The 20,721-nt window shown below is 42.6% G+C and overlaps 1 protein-coding gene across 3 annotated transcripts in view; it reads left to right on the top strand.

The window, feature by feature from the left end:
* The first annotated feature begins 9,539 nt into the window (after positions 1-9,539).
* The window catches only part of SPIN1 (spindlin 1), a 110,840-nt gene continuing 99,658 nt past the window's right edge, over positions 9,540-20,721 (top strand). For 2 of the 3 annotated variants that reach the window (XM_034773237.1, XM_034773239.1), the window contains exon 1: positions 10,564-10,803. The gene's annotated coding sequence lies outside the window, so the exon portion shown is untranslated. Of the gene's footprint in view, positions 9,795-10,563; positions 10,804-20,721 lie in introns of those variants that run through there. The other variant, XM_034773238.1, reaches the window with a different exon arrangement.

The following is a 20,721-nucleotide window of genomic DNA, read 5'->3' as shown; positions in this document are numbered from 1 at the left end:
ATGAGGGAGGGGAGCTGTTCAAAGCTCCGATGAAGAACGAATCCAAAGTCCCATGGCAATACACCCTTCTTTATAGTGATAAGTTCCCATATAAGTCTATGGACCTTGCTGTGTCACACCAGAGCTGTCAATCATGAGGTATTCAAGGTTGCTCTTAATTAGCATTATTTTGAGTTGTTACCGGGAGGATCCGCAGCTGTTTCTTATCTCATCCTTTTGGCTCAACTCCTTATCTCGTCCTTGGGGTGTATGCCTTTGCTTTAGTGTTGTCAATCTGCCATCAGGGTGATTGATAATAAAATTGGTGCCTCTTGGCTCCTCCACTCTCTTCTTGACCATCCAGCCCAGTTGTCCTTTCTCAGTTAATTACCATACATTCTTCACTCACACCAAACAGTAAATAAAACAATTGCAGAGATAAAACTTCTATCCTTCTAAGAACAAATGTTAACACAATCAGCAAAAAATAAACTCAGTAAGAAAAATAAACATAAAGCTAGCAAAATGGAGTATAAGGCAAAATAAACAAAATGGAGTACAATTTTACTTGAAACAATTTCTTCCCATTAGGCTTTTGGCCTACGTTGTCCCCACTTTGACCCTTTAATATCAATATATTAAATGGGTCACGTCTTGTGTAATTGCTTTAAGGCAACATATTACGAAGCAATTCGGGCTTGTGCTTTTAATTTGAGGTACATTCTCTTAATCCAACAGCACCTAAAACACATTATGACAAACATTATTCCAATTAGTACAAAGAAAACAATTATGGGATGAATCATAATATTTAAAACTGATGTCCATGAGGGGGACCAGCCTCTAAAAATGTCATACCAATGGTGCACCATCATTTGTTGAGCTACTTGTTGGATACTTTTAGAATTTCAGTTCCTTTGTGCAAAATAGCTAGACTTCATGTTAGTACTTTTGTCTGGGTTGCTGCAATTAATTGACTCATTTGCATATTCCCTGCTAGCCATTGGTATGAGTTGGTCCAATTAACCCCCAAAGAAAAATTAAAACTCAGGGCATTATTGGCATCTACTAGTTAACATCCCTATCTTCATGAACCAGAAAATAGTAAGTCATGGTGGGGGTTTGAAATATTGCATTGCACATAATTGTTGTACAGGTGGCCTTTGAGTATACTTTTCCTACCATTCAATTTTTTCCAACCCAATAATACAAACACAATTCTTTCCATCATAGTATACTTTGGTGGTGCTATTATCCAATTCATCCCAAGAGGATATGCTAAATTTTTGTTTTGCATGGAGTAAGGTTCCTCTAAAATCAGCAAGGTGGGGCATTCCCACTGTCAGGTAGTCCATTTTTCACATGATTTACCCTTAGTTTTATCCTTCAAGACTTATATGTGGAGCTTCTGGAAGACTTCAACCATTCCTCTCCTATCCAAACCCTGTATGTACCTCAAACACTAAAAGGGACTTGGATATATATTTGTCTGGCTAATGATTCATAGATTCATAGATTCTAGGACTGGAAGGGACCTCGAGAGGTCATCGAGTCCAGTCCCCTGCCCACATGGCAGGACCAAATACTGTCTAGACCATCCCTGATAGACATTTATCTAACCTACTCTTAAATATCTCCAGAGATGGAGATTCCACAACCTCCCTAGGCAATTTATTACAGTGTTTAACCACCCGGACAGTTAGGAACTTTTTCCTAATGTCCAACCTAGACCTCCCTTGCTGCAGTTTAAACCCATTGCTTCTTGTTCTATCCTTAGAGGCTAAGGTGAACAAGTTTTCTCCCTCCTCCTTATGACACCCTTTTAAATACCTGAAAACTGCTATCATGTCCCCTCTCAGTCTTCTCTTTTCCAAACTAAACAAACCCAATTCTTTCAGCCTTCCTTCATAGGTCATGTTCTCAAGACCGTTAATCATTCTTGTTGCTCTTCTCTGGACCCTTTCCAATTTCTCCACATCTTTTTAAAAATGCGGTGCCCAGATTACTCCACACAATACTCCAGCTGAGGCCTAACCAGAGCAGAGTAGAGTGGAAGAATGACTTCTCGTGTCTTGCTCACAACACACCTGTTAATACATCCCAGAATCATGTTTGCTTTTTTTGCAACAGCATCACACTGTTGACTCATATTTAGCTTGTGGTCCACTATAACCCCTAGATCCCTTTCTGCCGTACTCCTTCCTAGACAGTCTCTTCCCATTCTGTATGTGTGAAACTGATTTTTTCTTCCTAAGTGGAGCACTTTGCATTTGTCTTTGTTAAACTTCATCCTGTTTAACTCAGACCATTTCTCCAATTTGTCCAGATCATTTTGAATTATGACCCTGTCTTCCAAAGCAGTTGCAATCCCTCCCAGTTTGGTATCATCCGCAAACTTAATAAGCGTACTTTCTATGCCAATATCTAAGTCGTTGATGAAGATATTGTACAGAGCCGGTCCCAAAACAGACCCCTGCGGTACCCCACTCGTTATGCCTTTCCAGCAGGACTGGGAACCATTAATAACAACTCTCTGAGTACGGTTATCCAGCCAGTTATGCACCCACCTTATAGTAGCCCCATCTAAATTGTATTTGCCTAGTTTATCAATAAGAATATCATGCGAGACCATATCAAATACCTTACTAAAGTCTAGGTATACCACATCCACAGCTTCACCCTTATCCACAAGGCTCGTTATCCTATCAAAGAAAGCTATCAGATTGGTTTGACATGATTTGTTCTTCACAAATCCATGCTGGCTGTTCCCTATCACCTTACCACCTTCCAAGTGTTTGCAGATGATTTCCTTAATTACTTGCTCCATTATCTTCCCTGGCACAGAAGTTAAACTAACTGGTCTGAAGTTTCCTGTGTTGTTTTTATTTCCCTTTTTAGGGATACAGCTCCTTGAGTATTCTAGGATGCATTTCATCAGGCCCTGGTGACTTGCAGGCATCTAACTTTTCTAAGTGATTTTTAACTTGTTCTTTTTTAATTTTTCTGCTAAACCTACCCACTTCCCATTAGCATTCACTATGTTAGGCATTCCTTCAGACTTCTCAGTGAAGACCGAAACAAAGAAGTCATTAAGCATCTCTGCCATTTCCAAGTTTCCTGATACTGTTTCTCCCTCTTCACTAAGCAGTGGGCCTACCCTGTCTTTGGTCTTCCTCTTGCTTCTAATGTATTGATAAAAAGTCTTCTTGTTTCCCTTTATTCCTGTAGCTAGTTTGAGCTCATTTTGTGCCTTTGCCTTTCTAATCTTGCCCCTGCATTCCTGTGTTGTTTGCCTATATTCATCCTTTGTAATCTGTCCTAGTTTCCATTTTTTATATGACTCCTTTTTATTTTTTAGATCAGGCAAGATCTCGTGGTTAAGCCAAGGTGGTCTTTTGCCACATTTTCTATCTTTCCTAACCAGCGGAATAGCTTGCTTTTGGGCCCTTAATAGTGTCCCTTTGAAAAACTGCCAACTCTCCTCAGTTGTTTTTCCCCTCAGTCTTGATTCCCATGGGACCTTACCTATCAGCTCTCTGAGCTTACCAAAATCTGCCTTCCTGAAATCCATTGTCTCTATTTTGCTGTTCTCCCTTCTACCCTTCCTTAGAATTGCAAGCTCTATGATTTCATGATCACTTTCACCCAGGCTGCCTTCTACTTTCAAATTCTCAACAAGTTCCTCCCTATTTATTAAAATCAAGTCTAGAACAGCTTCCCCCCTAGTAGCTTTTTCAACCTTCTGAAATAAAAAGTTGTCTGCAATGCAGTCCAAGAATTTGTTGGATAGTCTGTGCCCCGCTGTGTTATTTTCCCAACATATATCCGGATAGTTGAAGTCCCCCATCACCACCAAATCTTGGGCTTTGGATGATTTTGTTAGTTGCTTAAAAAAAGCCTCATCCACCTCTTCCACCTGGTTAGGTGGCCTGTAGTAGACTCCTAGCATGACATCTCCCTTGTTTTTTACCCCTTTTAGCCTAACCCAGAGACTCTCAACACTTCCGTCTCCTATGTCCATCTCTACCTCAGTCCAAGTGTGTACATTTTTAATATATAAGGCAACACCTCCTCCCTTTTTCCCCTGTCTATCCTTCCTGAGCAAGCTGTACCCATCCACACCAACATTCCAATCATGTGTATTATCCCACCAAGTTTCAGTGATGCCAACTATGTCATAGTTGTATTTATTTATTAGCACTTCCAGTTCTTCCTGCTTATTCCCCATACTTCTCGCATTTGTACATAGGCATCTAAGATACTGGTTTGATCTTTCCTCCCAGTTTTGTCCTGACCCTCCTTTCTCTCTGCCAATATAGCCCACACTCCCTCTCGTTTCCGACCCTCTCCCAGGTCTCCATGTTCCCCACTTACCTGTGGGCTTTGCTCACCTGTCCCCGTCGAACCTAGTTTAGAAGATGACTTGTTAAAGGTTATTGGTTAGATTAAGTTTGGGTTCTAACCTCAAACTTCAGTAAATTTGACCCCTAGTCCATGCTCTCCTTCACTCCCCTGAGATGTGACAGAGCTTCTTTTGTGCCTTGATACTTGTGTTACTGTGTCAACACCAACTAAATCATTTTGCCATACTATCTCTGTCAAACACAAGCTTGCAAAAGTTCAGATAAGGCAAAATGAGGCTGTGACACCCTATACCTCAAAGTAATGTCTGTTAGTCTATAAGGTGCCACAGGACTCTTGCTCGCTTTTTACAGATCCAGACTAACACGGCTACCCCTTTGATTTCCTTACCTCAGAGTAGTATCCTGTAACCCCTTATATTCATTGTTCAAATATGGTTGTGATATTTCATACAAAGCATGCCTTGTAATATATCATATGAAAGGTCATGATATGCTGAAACCAATTGTTCTGTCAAAATATGTATATCATTAGTGTGTATGAAGTTATCAGATGTTGTTGTGTGGTTGTTATTGAAATATGCTGTGAGTTTGGGAGTTGCCCACTGCTAGTTCTTCAGTGACAACAGAGGGAATGACCCATGTTGACAATAGGAGGTGCTACTACCCCTGAAATGGATCTTTACTTGCTCCCGGTGGAGCAGATTACTTTCATATCAGTGAAAAAGGTCCACAGTAATTATCTTCAATACACAGCAGTTTATGGAGAAGGAATTACACAAGCAGTAAAGGGTTATATTAAGCACATAACTCCTATGTTAGACATTAAGAGCTATACATTAAGAGCTATACATTCCTCTTAACAAGTCTCTCTTTCACAAACATACACAAACAGGCCCTGCTCTAGCCTCACGCAGTTCCTGCTTGACAAACAGAGAAGATGGTTACCAATTTTATATACGGCTTCTTTTCTCCTGGTCTGTTCTTCTCAGCCCTCTGGTCTGTCTCAGATTTCCTCCAGGCAGGGCCCTCGTTGCCTTGAGAGCCCTCTGTTTCACAGTCCTACTTGAGCCCACAGAGCAGAGGTTTGGCTACTCTGTCTAGCAATGTTGCTTCTTCAAGAGTTAATTAAGGAATCCCAACCACAGTAATTTACTTTGCTTGATTCTTATACTCTTTTTCCCCAAAGGAGACACATGTTTTAAAAGCATGCCCAGTGGACGTATGGTTACTAATTTTTACCTGATTAGTATTTTAGAAGGGGCTGGGTGGTAGTGGTACCGAACGAAGATCACCCATGTTTACTCACTCATCAGTCATTCACTCTCTCTGTGACATTCCTGCTGTAAGGTCACTATAACCAGGTCGACCTGTGCTCCATGCTGGAACTTTATACACGTGATATTTATTTTCGTATGGGCCCATATTTGCTGACTAATAGGTTCAACATTGATTGTACACACAGTCTTTGCCATCCTTTATCAAATTTGCTTCTGCTTAAAAGGAACCTGCTCCCAGGATCCTCTGCAGCCATTCAGCCATGTTTAAGTCATGTCAAGTTATGCTCTCACCATTCATTCAGCCTGGCCACACCAATTTGGCACCATCCCAACAACCCACACCCAGGCGGGCGTTAAATGACCATTAATCATCAGGGAAGTTGTAAACAAGAGATTTATAATTTTGTAGGAGAGTTGCACAAGCATCACACAATGGGGCTTGCTCAACTCTGTGACTCAGCAAGGCCAACAGAACATGTCTGGACCAGTACTTTCCAGGACTGAGGATATTAAAAAAAGGGACAGTGGCATCATGAGATTACTTCTCCTCCCTCACCTACGCTGAAGGCAACAAGAACAGTGGGAAGACAAAGACTTGAGCTGAGGAGACTGGTCCCAGGCTGAGAAGAAAAGTCAGCCTGTGCATTAAGGACTGTAACCTGCCTGCAACATCCAGTGCAGTGAGAAAAACTGCATGATCCAAACACTGGTAAGTCTAATAAGGTTTAGGATTAAGACTGTGTACTTACTTTTTATTTTCTTTGGTTACTATCTCCGATCTTTATGCCTACCATTTATAATCATTTAAAATCTACCTTTCTGTAGTTAATAAACTTATTTTAATGGTTTATCCTTACCAGTAAGTTTGTCTGAAGTACTTGGGGAATCTGATAAGGTTACAAAGGCTGGTACATATCCACTTTCCTTTGATGAAGTGGCAAACTAATTAATAAGTTTGCAGTGTTCAAGAGAAGGTCTTGAGCAGTGATAGACGGTATATTTCTCGGTGGAAGGATGGGGGCTTGGGAGACTTGCTGGTGTTTCCCTGCGTATAGTTCATGGGTGGCTTGGAGAGCATTCATGCAATGTAGCTGGGTGTGCTGCTGCATGTTGGTGGCTGAGTGATAGTGCCTGGAAGGGTTTGCTGCTTGTCACTGGCAAAGCATTGTGAGAGACAGCCCAGGCTGGAGAATTAAGGGGGCACAGTGGTCCCACAATTCCAGGTTGTACCCCTGAGATCCTGTCACAGTGCTGGTTCACAGATTACGGCCTCACCAATTCACCCAGTTTCATTATTAGAGCAATGGTTGTTTGGCAGAGAAGAGTATGTTTGATCAGCTGATGTTCTCCATGTATTGCTTGCATTTGTAAGGCTGTGAAAAGGTCTTGATGTTATATCCTTGGATGAATTAGCAAGAGAAAATTAACTATGATTAGGTGATAATGTGTTCTTATTTATATACAGTTTCATCTAAAATCTTTGTTTTCATTTCTGGCTGTATGAGGATTATGTTTTCACACTGTTTTATGCTGAGTAATTTTTCTGTCATAATAAATTTTCTTGAATTTTGTCCTCTTGAAAACTTTTATCGTGCCTTTTGCTGTCTACTTTGTGCAGATCTCATAAATTAAATAGACGGGTCATACTAATGTTTGGAGTGATTTTCAGGGAACTCGGAAGTGCTGCAGGAAGTGATGCTAATGATTCAATAGGCGACACTTTTCCCTGTGAGTCTAGTGAAATGTAAAACAATGGTCCTATCCATTGGATTATATGTCACTTTCCACAAGAGGTGTTGCCTCCTGGCTGAGTCATAGGTAAAATTCAAGGCTCTCACAGGGAAGTTTCCCACTTGGAGCTGAAATTGGTGATGTGGAGTCAGAAATTTCATAGTTAATTTATTACACAATTAAAAATTTACACAAGCCCCGTTTCTTTGGACAGTAGTAGGAACAAACTGCATGTAGACAACTACCTTTTGCAGGGATTCCAGGGAAGAAACCACTTCCATGTCCCAAGAGCTTCTCTTCAGGTGCTCATGCAGAGACACACCAAACTCAATGTGACTGTTCAACACCCCTTCATTCAGTTCTCAACCTCTGAGTTTGAAACCTAGGATCCCTTGTTAGCTGACTCTTGCAGTCCGGGATCCGTACTACTTTGATTCCCTGAATATGACTTTAATAGCCTAATACAGGGTTCAATAGAATGACATGAATAGGACATATTTGGTGGTCTTCAACCTCTTTGTGGAAGATGAACAGAAAGATAAGGTTTCAGAGTAGCAGCCACGTTAGTCTGTATCCACAACTGTCTGTAATGGGCTATCTTGATTATCACTACAAAAGTTTTTTCTTAATTAATTAGCCTCTTAGAGTTGGTAGGACAACTCCCACCTTTTCATGTTCTCTGTATCTGTATATATATCTCCTTACTATATGTTCCATTCTATGCATCCGATGAAGTGGGCTGTAGCCCACGAAAGCTTATGCTCAAATAAATTTGTTAGTCTCTAAGGTGCCACAAGTACTCCTGTTCTTTTTGAGAAATATAAGGAAAACTTACCTGCAAATTTCCTGAGCTTCTAGCGTTTAGATTTTCTTTTTAAACATTCTGCTGTTATTTTAAGTGTCAATGTATTCAGAACCTTCATAATAAATAAAATTCAAAATAAAAATAAAGATTTTTGGCTGGGAGTAGACTTACATTTCTGCTCTCCCAATTTCCCCAGTCGGGCAATTTCTATGTAAAATTCATCATTTCAATGCAATAATGAATATGAAAAAGTTTTAAACTTAGATTTTGATATTCACAATAATAATTCCTGGCTTCTTGCATCCAGTACTTTTGGGATATTACTACATCAGTGACTGTATTGGAATGCGATATATGTAGCTGTATTAGAATGAAGGAGTGAAAACAGACTTGGGAACTAGAAATAACTGGCCAACATCAATATACTTCAAAAGTATGTGTGTAGAGAAGTTCTTTAATCAGAAATGAAGCAGTTGCTTTCATAGGTCTTGAGAAGGAGCAAGTGTATTTGTATAATGAAATAGTAATATTTTACAACACTGAATTAATTTTACTCTTATGATGTGAACATTACATGGCAGCTCATTTTGGTTGAAAGGCAGCCAGTCTTGCACACATCTTAATAGTCACCCTGTGTTCTAGAGATGAATGAACAGGGATGCTGAAACATTGTCCTGTTAAGGAAGGGGAACGGGGGAATTCTTGCTTTTTTATAGTAGGGTTGTATTTCTCTAATTCGGCAACTGATTTTTCCATTATATATATATTGTTTCTGGCTTATTTCCACAGAAATTACTAGAGATTCTGCCCTTGATTTCAGTTAGGAACAAGATCTAGCCCTACAGGTGGAGTGCCCCTACACACTGGTGGACGTTTCGGATTTCCCCAACGTTTCATACAGTTCTGCAGAGAATTAGCATCACCACCCGTTAATCAATGGGATACATGAGGAAGCTTTAGCATCCTTGCTGCGTTGGCTCAGAGGCGAAATTCCCATTGCCATCAAAGGTGGGGGCATCAGGCCTGACACGTGCCACCTCCTTCGAAAGGCCGCTAGGGGCAGGCAGGGCCGGGTAACACCGAGGAGACCCCGCAGTAGGTGCGTGGTGGGCAGACGTAGCACTGGCCCGCCCCGCGGTCCCGTCTCTAGCGTGCAGAGGGGTCCGCGCATCGAGGGGGTCCTGACCGCAGCCACCGGGGGATGAGGCAGGCTCAATCCGCGCAGGCGCACTGCTGCCCAGCGCAGGCAGCAAGCGGGCATGGAGAGATGGGGAGGGGAGCTTCCTGCGCTCCTGTCGCAGTTAGGCAGGCTGAGTGCGCCTGCGCGCTGGGGAGGTGGTGGTGGAGGAGGGCGGGGCTGTATTTTGAACGGCTGGATGCGGGTGGCTCACTATTTGGCAGGAAGGTGAGGAGGCCTCTACCCTGGCAGCAAAGGCAAGGCGGGGAGCGGCGGCTCCAAATGTGGCAGAGGAGAGCAGCAGGCAGCGGCGGCAGAGGAGGGGGGCACACAAGAGAAGGGGCGCAGCTGTCCCCGCGGCGGAGCTGAGCGGCCTGGCGAGGCAGGGGGGCTCCGTCAGCTGCCGCTCTGGCACCCCCAGGCCGTCCGCCTGGCACCCCCGGGCCCCGTCCGGCCAGCAGGTGAGAGCGAGAGCCGAGGGGGAGCCTGTCGCGCCGCCCTTGGCCTGGCCCAGTACCAGGCCGAGCCGGAGGGAGTCGCTGTGGGGGGAGCCGGAGCCGCCGCTCCCAGCCTCCCCCTCCCCCGGGGCTGCCATGAGTTATTCACTCGTAGCTGGCCCCGCCCCAGGGCCCCCTCCCGGCCGTCGCTGTTGTGACTCAGCCTCGGGGCCCAGCTCCATCCTGGGGTGTGCGGGGGGAGGCCCCGGTGTGACCGCTCCTGCCCCGCCCCTTGGGATCCGGGGGAGGGGTCCTCTCGCCGCCGTCCTTAATACCGCCCCCTCGGGCTGCACCCTCCTCCCCCGCTGCCAGACTGCAAGCGGGGGGCCCCCCACGGGGGGGAAGGCCCCCCCTCGCTGGCAAAGCCCCTGAGTCAAGCCCCCTTCCCAGTTGTGCTGCAGCGTGTGTGTCTCTCCTCCCCCCCCCATGTGGCCGGGCGAGGGGGTGCGTCGCACGGGGGCTGGTGCCCGACTGGGGTACGCGGGGGTTGGGGGCACAGCTGTTGCGGTGGGACTGCGCCCGGCTCCCTGCACCGGAGCGACACACGGCGCTGTCGCTATCTGAGACACTCCGTGTGCGCGCGTGTGTGTGAGCGCGCCTGGCTCGGGCTCTGCTGGCTTCCTTTGTCTGCTGCTGCCGCCGCGCTCCCCTCCTCCCTCTCTCGGTACCTCTCTCCCTCCCGCCCCCTCGCCCTTCCCCCTCCCTCCCTTCCTTCCCCTCTCTCCCAGACTCCAAGCGCTGCTGCAGCTGCAGGTTTGTAAATACTGGACCAACACACACACAACATGGCTGACGCTCGCCCTGCTCTTCCACCAGGCTGCTCTCCTCTGTTTCTCTCCGTTTCTTAATGTTTCATCCGTACGTGCTTTTCTGTCTCGTTCCCTATCCCTAATCTCCTTCCCCATCCCCCCCCCCCCCAAAAGGAGGAAAAGCAATTCACCCTCCTTCTTGCGCGCATGGCGGGATTTCAAGGGTAAGGATCCTTGCTTTGGAAGCTTTCTCCTTTCGCTTTGCTGTTTACAACAAAATGAAACCTAAAATCAGAGGGAGCCTGGCAAGGTCTGGGGCGGAGGGGGAGGGAGGTGAATGGGGTGAGCCCTGCTGAGAGAGGCTTGATTGGAATGTGCGTGTCTTTTTCTCTTTAGGGAGGTGGTGGGGGTGGGGAGAAAAACTGATGCACCAAAATGTTGGCAGAGATGAAATACTCTGTGTTGCACTTGCAGAATGCTCTAGAGCAGTTTCTTTTCTCTTTCTTTAGAATGTGGCTCATTATAAAGGTATCAACCCAATACAGTCACTTGAAAAAGAACTAGATCACTTAGGTCAGAATGGGTGTTGGGTAGATAAATACCATAATGTAGGCTTTTGGAATTTTTGGCTGTACCTTCTCCAATACAGTATCAATATCTTGAGGAGCTTTCATACCATAGGATCCAGAACTGGAATGGAGGCTTGCTGAATCCTCTTTTGCAATGCCAGGTTTGTTGTACAAACCTATTTGCCCTTGTGATGACCACATCATGGCTGAAGGATGTTTCCTTTATAAAAGAAACATGATGCTGGGTATGCCAGAAATCTGAAAAGAATTGTGAACTTCAGTGTGCTGTGCTGAACTGCAACAAGAAAGCATGTTTCCTTCCTACTTGCTCCTGGACTCTGGATGGAGTCCTAGCACTGGGCGAACATTCAGTCCCACACCCTCAGGCCTCAGTTATCCACAGTACCCCCTTCTGGCTTCCAGAAGAATGTCCTCAAGTCAGTGTATAAATGATGATGAATTTCTAAACTAGATGCCAAAATAATATTGTTTGATGGCAATTTCTTGTGCATATTTTCCCCATTCTAAAGTGACCTGGAGTAGAGCTGAATTTTTTTCTAGATGAGTTTTAATAGTCACTTTTTAGTGCTTCCTAGGCCTCTTGCTACATGTTTTGTGACTTTAGTGGTAAACATTTCATTTTCAAAGCTTAAATTTACAGTATAATGCTGCTGGTGTATTGTCTAAAATGAAGTTAACATAGGTAAAACTAAAATTATTTCACTGACTTGGATAACATACACTGCAGATTTGTGTGGAATCATTGCAGTAACTTATTGATAGGCCTAACTTCCATTAATATCTGAGTTGTGCTCCAAGGTAACATTTTAGCTTTTGTAGTTTTGGATAGCCTGCTTTGCTTTGGAAGCTTCTGGTAGTTTCTAGAAGAGAAACAGACTGGTATATTTGCATTTGTATAGGTTTTGAAAGATAATTAAGTGGAATTATATTTCTTGTGTTGGAATTAGGTATGATGTGTTATACTGGCTGTATAAATATTCTACCATTTGCATCTCTATTACAAAATGTAAATTGAGTAGAGGTGAGGTCCAAATTAGAAGATCATTTTGGAATGTGTATCTATGTCCGCTATACTTCATACAACGGAGGTATTGCAATATTCAGTTATTCCTTTAACCTCACAAGGTTCTTTAGTAATATCTGTGGAACCATTAAAATGTTCTAATAGTAGCAGGTAAATAGCTATGCATTACGTATCAACCACACTTCAAAACTGCTATAATTTTTTTTTATATGAAAAGCCTGCAAGTGTACTATGTGTGTTCAGGTCCCCTCTCCTCCTTAGTCCTGTTGATATGCAGCTGCAATTTCATTGCAGAAGTAAAACTAACTTGAATGTTGGACTTATATTGTAACTGTTTCAATGGAATGTGAATTCAAAATGTTTACCCATATAATTTATCAATTAAAACTGTCATTTATGTTGGAATTGGACCTTGCTCTATAAAGCTAGCAACTAACTTTTCTTGCAGTTGAATAAATTCAGTTCATGGTTGCTTGGTACTGTTGTAGGTGTCCTATAAGTAATTTTGTATACCCTGTACACTTCACAACATGATTTTTTTTTGTTTGTTTTTAGTTGTACAGATGAATCCTAGCCCAGAATGGAAGTCATTGATCTTTCTCAGTAGTGTTGCATAGGGAACTGGTCTGACCTAGGTATTTGCCCAGAGAATCCTCTCAATTTTCATCTCTTTTTCAAGTACAAATAGAGCAGGTGGGTGCCATTGGAGGACCACTTCTTGCATATTGGGGTTGGGAGACAATGAAATATAAAATTCAAGAAGCTGTCAAGGTTATTGTGCCTAAAAGACAAAGTATCGTGTTGATGGAAAAACATAGAGCAGAACAATGTGCATCAAGATTGAGGCACCTTGGAGACTAACAAATTTATTAGAGCATAAGCTTTCGTGGACTACAGCCCACTTCTTTGGATGCATATAGAATTGATTGAGGGATAGCTCAGTGGTTTGAGCATTGGCCTGCTAAACCCAGGGTTGAGTTCAATCCTTCAGGGGGCCATTTAGGGAACTGGGGCAAAAATCTGTCTGGGGATTGGTCCTGCTTTGAGCAGGGGGTTGGACTAGATAACCTCCTGAGGTCCCTTCCAACCCTGACATTCTATGAAGATTTAATATAAATTACTCATTAATATAACCATATTGTAAAACAAGAGTGAAAGGGAAAGAACTTGTAAAACACCTATTGTACAGGTAGGTTAACAGGAGGAGGTGAAAAGTGGGAAACTTATAAACTGATTTACCCTTTATTAACATTTTTATCAGTGGATCTTGGTACAAACAGCAAACCATAATAGAGTGTGATTCTTCATTTTAGCACAGAGCTTCACAAATGATTAAATGAACTCTTGAGGTAATAGGCGGTTTTAGTTCACGTCCACTTGAACTCCTACAGCTCTTCTGTTTTAGCTGTTCATAAGGGTGTGTGAATATTACCCTTCCATCATTCATCTTAATTCGGTACCTTCCCCCCAGTAATAGCTGCCAAACCCTTCTTGCCATCTTGAGATTGATAAAAATCTTGCTGATGCAATGTCTGTCAAGCTTGGTTTAAAATATTTTAATGCATTACAGATAACTTCATTAAATTCCAACTTGTTTTGCCAAATATGATTAAGATTTTGAAGAGCAAAACAGAACAGCTTATCTTTGCCATTAAAGTTGTGCTTTTGGTTTTACTCACAAACTTATTAGGAAGACGAAACTGACTCTGCTTGATAGTATGGGCAGGAAGGTATTTTGTATGTAACAATCTTAGACCATGGCCAAAATATCCTAATGTCGATGTGTCCAAAGGATGTTATCTGAAAAATGATTAACATGGAGGCTTATTTTATGTCTTGCTGACCCTATAGTTGTGTTGGTGCTTTAGAAGACCTGAGAAGAAGTAAACTTTCAGATGAAAATAGCAATAAAATACTATGATCGGCTCAATTTTTTTCATACTGTATGTAAAGGATTCATCTTTATTCTTTGAAATGTTCTTATATTTTCATTATGTCACTGTGGGTGGTTTTAAACCAACTACTATATTGCATGTGAAAACCTGACTTTTACAGAAGATTTCTAAGTTGACTTATTTTCTCATCTTCATCTCTTTCTTTTAAGTAGTTGGCATAGACATGCAGCGTGTACTTAGAAGAAAAATGTCAATCATTCAACTTGCTTTTATGTATGATTTAAAAGATCTCTGGTTATGGCTCTGTGGTAATCCTGTTTCTTATTGCACTGTTACTAGCTAGTAGTTTCTGCACATTCTTTAACTCAAGAGAAACCTACCTAAACATCAACATATTGCATAACAAGATCATGAAGAATCAGAATTCATTTTATGAGTAGATGTCTGTATTCTACACCTCCCTCAACATACAGTGAAGAATGAGATTTTTAAAGCATCCTAGGGATTTGTCAGATATGCCATTAAAGTTTAATACAAGATGTGTCTAAAACCACTAAACTACTTTGAAAGTCTCAACCAAGGCATTTACTTGAATTACTAGCAGTATGTAGGACCGCTTTTACCATATGGATGAATGTTACATATTAAACCAAAACAGGAAGCCAGATCCTTTAAGCCACTGTAATTCTGAATTTAAGAATGTAATTGACTCTTCTAAAAGTGAAATTGACAAGTATTGAAAGTGTTTTCCTAACTGGAGACTCTTTCTATATTCCTCTTCGGCAGCGTATGGTATGAAACTGGTGTAATTCCATACTAAGTGAGATCATACATATTTCCCTCCATCTACCTTTAACTATTTTTTTAGTGTAGTGGTAAGTCCAACTGCCACAATGCATTAATCACAGGCACGGATGGTGGCAAAAGCTTATATTTTAGAATATCTTATTCTTCAACACGAGGTCCCAGTATCTGCAGATCTTAGCAAGGTGGTTATTGATGTCTATAGAATCATTTTACATCAATATGAGTAAATTTGGAAAAGACATGGGGAGGTGTAAGTGAACTATAAAAGAGCAACAATGCTGTACTAGAGATTTATTTCCTGAAGCATGCTTGAGACATTATAGAGTTGTAGATGTTTTTTTGGGGGGTTTGTGAAGGAAGGTGGCAAGACAAGACATCTCAGGGTTTTCAATTATGTATTTTTCAACTAATTGTTACATTGTGGGAAATTTTTAGAGAATTTTTCACTTGACCAGAGCTCAAAGAGCCGGGAAGCTTACTATTCAAGAAGCTAAGGTCAAGAACCACTGATAGTTTTGCGAACATCTAAAATAGTTTAATAAAGTTTTAATAAAGTTATCCTATAACACTCCTGTATTATCCATCATTGCTGAATGATGCGTACTGTTTAGGGCCTGATTGTGCAAGTGTTTACTGTCAAGTGTATTGCTATCAGAAGTTCCTCGACTTCAATGCAGCACTGTGTTCGATAGCAGATGTGTGCTGACTGAGGCACTTAGATTGTAATCTCATTGAAGAAGGGCCTGGGTCTCCCGCGTGCCCCCCTCCACCACTAAATACCAGGCAGAGAATGATGTTGGCATATTTCATTTTTTTTTCTTTTATAAAATGGCCTTTTCTGTTCATTGAGTGATTGCATAATGGTGACTTGTGACATCATTACACTTAAATCTGGGAAGAATGTGCTGTCATAGTTACTGGGCTATCTGCATCTCTGACCTTTCTTGATCTCTTCAAGTTCTCCTGGTGTCAGATCTCACCTTCACTTCTCTCTGCATAGAATCACATGATCTTTACCACACAGAGTTGGCCTTAGGTGTCAGTCCAAAGTACAAACCATGATTACCTCAGCAGGCCAGAGTTATTTTCTGTACCTATAGTTCCACTCCTCAGAAGCAGTGGCAGCGGTGGTACCCACTTAGTGATTTTTTGATCTCTTCTGTTCCCAGCCTTGGCAAAACAGCTGTGTAACTTTAGCTAGATGCAGTGGTTCTCAAACTTTTGTACTGGTGACCCCTTTCACATAGCAAGCCTCTGAGTGTGACATTCCCCCCCTTTATAAATTAAAAACACTTTTTAATATATTTAACTCTATTATAAATGCTGGCCGCAAAGTGGGGTTTGGGGTGGAGGCTGACAGCTCGTGACCCCCCCCCCGTAATAACTTTGTGACCCTGAGGGGTCCCGAACCCTAGTTTGAGAACCCCTGGGGTAGAGCCTGGAAATAGGCAATTGTTGTGGAACTATCCCCCCTCCCAACTGTTTGTTGAGAGATTGCTTATCTAGCTTCATTATGTTGCTTTCTTGCTTGTTATTCCAGCAGCTCCCTGTTAAACTGTGTTAAGTGATCTTGATATTCCGTCCATTCACTTCTCAGCAGTTGAAGACGGGGAAACAAAGATTGGGAGCTACTGAGCTAGACAAATACATTGACACAAGAAACTGGTAACCCAGTTAACTATACAATAACTTTACCTCACAGACTAGATAACATTCTGTATTCATAAAATTACATACCTGTATTAGATTATTGTATTGCAGCTGCATATCAGCCATAGGTGTCTTCCTCCCCCCAGTTAGAATGGAATTTATTTGCACACACTTGGTAGTCACTCATAAAGTGAAAAAATTGAGCGCTTCACAGTAAAATGCATCATGTTTGTTCTAAACTATATATGAAGCTTTCATGGCCTAACATAGCTTCCTTCTTGTTTTCTCTATAATCCCACATTTTTGCTTTTTCACCTTGCCTTGGATTCTTTCTTCTGAAACAGATGTAGCTGTCTGTCTCCTTCAAACAATTTCTCTCAACTTTAAATCCTACAATAATGTAAAAATAACCCTTACTATGTTATTTTAGTCTTTCTTTCCATCCCCAGAAACACAATCAAAGGACAGAGAGAGGTATCTGAAGCTAAATGAGTTTTGGTAGCCTTTTAGAAACTAATTCACACCTTTCTTCTCAAAACCCTATGGTTGTTAGAGAGGCTTATTAATGTAAGCTGCAATATTATTGGTCACTTTCTTAACATGTTCTGTTGCATGACCACTGTGTTGTCTAACCAAGCTCAGAGCAGACCTAAGTAACTTGGTAGTAAAAATCATTGGTGGTCAAGGGCATGGCTACACTCGAAACTCCAAAGCGTTCCCGAAGCAGCGCTTTGAAGTGCGAGTGTGGTTATGAACCATTTCAATTTGGGGCTTGTAGGCACTATTTATTGTAATATAAATAATTAAGGAATTGACTTCACCAAGGTAGCAATGGGTACATGAGACTGGTGGAACAGTGGCCTGCTCTTGTGCACTCTCAGGCTGAGCCTGCCTGAGAAAGGAGGGAGAAGGGAAAACTCATAAGCCTAGGGGAAAGGGGACCCAACTTTTATTTGTTTTTTAAAGTACTATTTTCTTGAAAGACTGTCCAGTTCTTCCTCTTCTGAGTCCTTTTCTTTCCCCTCCTCCCCCAGTACTCTGTGATATGGTAGTTTGTAGGACATGTTTTGTGAAGATGACATAAGTTGTAACATCACAACAACCAAAAAAAACCCCCCACAGTATTTGGTTCTTTTTTACATCAAGATAGCTATTTTTATATAAAATCTTAGAGGAGACAAGGCACAGATAGTTTTTACATCATTGTGGGGAGTTGAAGTCAATCATGTACTCCCCAGCTGGAATTGACCTCAGCTAGGTCAAAACTATTTGTGCCTTTTGTCTCCTCTAGGATTTTACGTTGAGATAGGTGCCTTTTTACATGGTTAGCATATTTTTTTTTTTTTTTGTAGTGAAGACATAGCCTTAGTCAAGCAGAAGCAGGTAGGAAAAACTACAAACTTAAGGGGGAAAGGAATGCACATTTCTCCTTATTCTGACCTTGCCCAGAAAAAAGTTCCAGAGAAAACAATGCTCTTAGAATGGAGAACCCGCTCCCATTGTTGAGTCCTTGACTTTATTATTTTCCTTTTCAAGCCCACTTCTTAAAGGTTTAATTTATTTCACTACAGGCAGGCTCCTGGTTACTCTGCTTGTCCTTGAGGAGCTGTTTCTGTAGACAGTTTATTCACAAACTATCCTTTCTTTTGAAAGATTACAAAGTTGAAAGTTCCAGCAAGCTAAATTGTCCAAGTGTAGCATCTTAAGTATTGTTTTGTTGGTATAGGCTATTAAATGTCATTACATTTCATGAAAACTTAATGTAGTCCATGAAAGTTGGTATCTTGCTTTTTGAAAAACTGCACTTTTTCTGTGTGCATTCTCTCAGGTGCTTGGTTGGCTGGCTCTTGCTCATGCACTCAGGGTCTAACTCAGGCCTGCACAACATACGGCCCGCGGGCCGCATGGGCACTGTGCAGCCCGCGGGGAGTGAATAGGCAAGTGGTGGGGTGGGGCAAGCCAACGGCTGGCTGGCGGGTGGGCAGGGTGGTGAAGAGGCCAGTGGCAGGCTGGGGAGTGAGGGTGAGCCAGTGGCAGGGGGCGGGGGCAGCAGCAGAAGGTAAGAGGCCACCGGCGCGCAGGCGAGCTAGTGGGGGCGGGGGGACTGAGGAGGCGAGCGGGCGGTGCGGGATGAGTAGGGGGGATGGTGAGCCAAGTGGCAGGGCAGTGGCAGGGGGACTTTATACTTCCGGGGGGTTGGGGGGAGGTGAGGAGGCAAGCGGCCAGTTGGTGGCTGACCTGTTCTACTGATATTGCCTATCATAAAAATTGGTCCTTTTTGCTGCTTTTCTCTTGGCTGGGGGTTATCCCAATGCTGCAAAGAGGGTGTTCCCAAAGGAAGGTGCTTGCTTCTAACCCCCGAGGCCATCAGTATGTCTGCTCTTCTCTAGTCAGCCCACTTTACAAGTTTGATTGTCCTTGGTCTGGCTCCCATCCTCTCTCCAAGGGTTGCCACTGTCTGGAGGTGCCTGCCTTTCACACCTTCCTCATTCACACCTCATTCATTCAACAGGGCAGTTAATTACAAAGTGGGGGGAAGATCTTATTCTACTTCTAACAAAAAGACATTTTTCTTTTACCTTAATTATACTACCTTAGGGGCCCACTATAACATATTACGGAGGTTCAATACCGCTGTTTCGGCTGGGCGGGTGGGGGGAGCGCTTGGGGGAGGAGTTGTTTCCGCTGCGGGGAGGGGGGGGTGTTTCCGTGGGGCTGGGGGGTTTCAGCCCTCAGCTGTTTTCTTTGGAATAATATGGCCCTTGCTGCTTTACGAGTTGTGCAGGCCTGGTCTAACTGATTGCTGTATGTGGGGTTGGGAAGGAATTTTTCCCCATGTCAGGCTTGGCAGTGACTTTGAGGGGGTTTTGCCTTCCTCTGCAGTGTGTGAATGCAGCTTATTTGCCAGGATTATCTGTGTATATCTTATTTAATCGTTTCCTTGCCATTGCAGGGGCCTCAGGCATTTGTGTGCCTTGATCCCACCTTTTTTGCTTCTTATGGCACATAACAGTCTTCTGTGGGCTGTAATACTTCAGTTATTGGGTTTAGTGGGGCGAAGGGTTGCTGAGTGGTTGGTAGCCTGTGATATCCAGGAGATCAGACTAGTGGTCTAACATAGTGAGTCTACAGTGCCACTTTCCGTGCTAAAACTTTTGTCGTTCAGGGGTGTGAAAAAACACCCCCCTGAGCGACAAAAGTTTTAGTACTGAAAAGCTTCAGTATAGACAGTGGCTCCTGGCAATAAAGCTACCATCGCTCATTTGGGATTATTATTATTATTATTTTTTTTTTAATCGCCGGGAGAGCTCTCCTCCGGCGATAAAGCATGTCTACACTGCCCATGTCACAGCGCTGTAACATGAGTAGTGTAGACATACCCTTAGTCAGAGTTTAATACAGCATTGGGCCTCTGATCACATCCCCCTTCTAATCCCCCAAAACCTTGAAGGAATTCCCTGATGTGTATTAGTGATGCCATGCCCACCCAAAGCAATGCATATACTTCAATATTAAACTGACAAGGGAATATTTTCACTCCCTAAATAAATCACTTCTTTCCTTCTCCTCAGAGTTCAATAAATCATTTTCCACAAAATACTTTTAAACAGTTTTGCCCCACGCTCATCTTTGTTGGGCTGTTTTGCTACCACCGTCTTCCTGAGTGCATGTATATTCTCCACTGTCTAGCTCTGAAGTTATTGCTCTCTTCTCTTCTCCCCCCCACCTCCCAAACAAAAAATAGCAACACTTGGGCTTGTCTGGAATTGTCCTTCTTGGAAGGAATGTAGGGAAGCAAGGAACAATCAGTTCCCCAGCTTGACTTTTCCGGTCAGAATATTTACTCATCCTGGACATGTTGATTTTTTTTCAAACCCTAAGGGAAAATGGTTTACTTGTAAACTGAGCAAATGTGATAAGTTGAGGCACAATAAATAAGGAACCATACACTATCACTGCTTCTCATTTTTCTGAGAATAAACACTTTTATGGAGCATTCAGAGTTTAATTAGTAAATAGTTGTAAATATGAATTTTCTTAACCATTTATGGACTGTAATACTGGTTAACAGTTAAGAGTTTTCATTTCTTTCTGTTCTCCATCTTCAATTCATTAACTTTTTGTTCAAAAACTTTATTCCATTCACATTCCAGGTTTATCCAGTAAACTAATTTT

This window comes from Trachemys scripta, chromosome 6, assembly GCF_013100865.1.
Source record: "Trachemys scripta elegans isolate TJP31775 chromosome 6, CAS_Tse_1.0, whole genome shotgun sequence".
Classification (NCBI taxonomy): domain Eukaryota; kingdom Metazoa; phylum Chordata; order Testudines; family Emydidae; genus Trachemys; species Trachemys scripta.
The sequence above is the reverse complement of the archived record's forward strand: the minus strand, read 5'-3'. Positions and strand labels throughout refer to the sequence as shown.